The sequence below is a fragment of the Syngnathus leptorhynchus genome, unplaced genomic scaffold (assembly GCF_054491065.1).
Source record: "Syngnathus leptorhynchus isolate UIUO unplaced genomic scaffold, UIUO_Slep HiC_scaffold_108, whole genome shotgun sequence".
Lineage (NCBI taxonomy): Eukaryota > Metazoa > Chordata > Actinopteri > Syngnathiformes > Syngnathidae > Syngnathus > Syngnathus leptorhynchus.
In genome coordinates this window covers 197,501-200,000 of record NW_028232075.1, presented here as the reverse complement: position 1 = coordinate 200,000, position 2,500 = coordinate 197,501, and the positions used below count along the sequence as shown (strand labels likewise).

At 61.6% G+C, this 2,500-nt stretch overlaps 1 pseudogene; it reads left to right on the top strand.

Moving 5' to 3' along the window:
• Positions 1 to 2,500, top strand: part of LOC147037847 (28S ribosomal RNA) — a 7,720-nt pseudogene that overhangs the window by 3,474 nt on the left and 1,746 nt on the right.

Genomic DNA, 2,500 nt, shown 5'->3' with positions numbered 1-2,500 from the left:
GAGGAAGGGCGATACCGAATACTACGAGAATCCTGGGGCCGCCGTCTGAACCCGGCGACGGTACTCATGTAGCTCCCTCTCCCCGGTTGCTCGTCTGATCCCGGCGGGCTCCGAGTACCCCATTTCCTGTCTGACCGACTGGCAATCATGACCTGCCTTGGTAGGGCCCCCATCGGCCTCGGCTTGCCGACACTGGTGGACGGTTCCTACCCACTGCGGGTCGCCCTCTAGCACCTTGCAGGCTGGCTTGTGCGCTCGCTCGGCGCCCTGCTGGTACGCCTGGTGTGGCTGAATGGTGGCGAGACTGAGATGAACCGAGACGGTACTGATGCCGTTACGCATAGTGATAATGCACAAAGGCTGGATGTGGCGCCTTCTGTCGAATGTAATTTCTCAAATCCTAGCGGTAACGCAACTACTGTGAAGCCTGGGCAGCCGTGATGAGTGCTGGTCGCTGGATGGCTTTACGGGGAGCGAGCTCGGCATCTCTGATGGGGGCCTCTCCCAAGTGGGTCAGACTGTGGACTTGGCTTTGGTTGGGGGCAGGCCTTACTGGGTCGTGCCGGCTGCTGCCCGGGTTTGATTCTTAGTAAAGTCTTAAAGGGAACGGTGACTGAGCTCTGGCTGAGCCGAGCTGCCCAGGATTGCGGACCTGGGTTATCAAGAACCGCGGAGGCACGGCTTAATGGGGGGTCGTGACTGCTCGAGCGACCTCATCTTCACATGCTTGAGGTTGGGTGCGTGTATGGCGTGGGATCAACCGCCTCGGAGGCCATGGGGACCAACTTTCGGGGTTTGGCTGAGGGTCCTCGAACGGCTGTAGTCATGTCTACAGACCATGTTGCGAAAACTCCTTTGGTTCGGAAGTCCGTGTCGCAGCTGCACAGAGTCGGAGTCACAGTCAGTCTGGCCGGTGGAGCGGGTGGACCCAGGCTGGCGAAGCTCCTGACAACTCCTCAGTGGCACTGGTGGCCGCCGTCGGTCTGGTTATGAGAGTATGGGCGACGGATGCTATGATGGTGCCACAGCTTGTTTCTGGGAGGGCATTTTGACAGAGATGCCTGTGGTATGTTGTGCGGGTGTGAGTCGCCGGCATATCACTGACGAGTGGGGTTGTCCGACGCGTGTCGGGTGACGAAACGAGTGAGGTGGATATGGAGGTCCCTGTGTGACGGCACGGCAGGCAGTTTGTAGGGTGAGTGAGACACCTTGCGGCTGTTGCGCTGGTCAAGGAAGCAGGTCAGAGCCTGTACTGACCGAGTCTCCTGCTTCATTCAACTTGGCCGGTTTTGAACGCTATGCTCGTGGTCGAGTCCAGGCAGGGCTGGGGGTCTGGCCCCTCAGGCTGGGCTTCGGCCGGGAAGCAACTGATGAGGCTGTCTGCCACGTGAAGGGTGCGTGGAGTCGATCCCAGGGTTCTCAAAGGGACGGGGCTTGATAGCCGGGTCTGCTGGGAGGCTTGCCGGAGGGTGGGCTGAACAGTAGCTGGCGGTCGCTTACTGGCCGTGCGAGGGCTTTCGACTCGGTTTCCCATGGTCATGGCCTGTGTGTAGTGGGAAGCTAGGCGTACTGGACGCGTGAGGGTGATTTGTCGCCCGTGTGGGCTGCTCGTCGGGGTGGGCTGCGGTGGCACCGGCACCGAGCTCGCAGTCGCGGGATTGGATTGTGGAGAGGGACTTGTCTCTATGACCCTGCCTTTCTTGCTATGGATTCTCTCATCCGTGCTTTTGAACGCTTGTGCCGCTTCTTCTGGGGCGAAGGCCGAATTCGCTGCGGCTCCTACCATGCTGGGCTACTCCAGATGGGCTGCTTGATGAGGGGACTTTGTCCTGCTCAGGATGGTGGTCCGCGGGACAGGCCGGGGTGGTTGGGGGTAGCCAGGAGGACGATGGTGAAAGGGGAGGCGACAGGTGGCGCGAAGCAGTGGTTGTCCCGGCTAGTCTGCAGTCGGGGGCCATTGCCTAGCATGCGCGCGATGGCGCGCGGGGCCTTGGCTGTCTGTCGTGGTTCCCAGTACAGGTTGGTGGGCCTGGACACCTCATTGGTCTCTGTGGATGTGGAAGATCCCTGGAGTGTGGTACGGTGCGAGGGTCTGCCCGGACGGTTTGCGGGTCACTGTGGAGATGGACCGGGGCGGTGTGTCGTTCAGCGACACTGGGGCACCGTCCCGGCTGCTGTTGCGGGTCCGTCAGTCGTCCCGGCTGGCGGCTTGCTGGTGGCTTTGCCTGGGATGCCTTGTGGGCCTGGGTGTGGGTGCGTGCGTGCTCCGTAATGATGGGATCGGGCCTGTGGACCCGCGGGGCCTTCGGCTGGGGGGCCTCGTTAGGGAAGTGGTCTGGTTGGTGTCACACGTCGAGCTGCTGCGTCATGCCTGGGGTCTCTGGTGGGACAACCTGTTGGGTGTCTGGGTGGGGTCGTTGGCTTGGAAGGTCACCTGTGACAGGGTGGTTCCCCGTGGCCTCTGAGACTGGACGGCGGCAATGGGAAGTAGTCGAGGAAG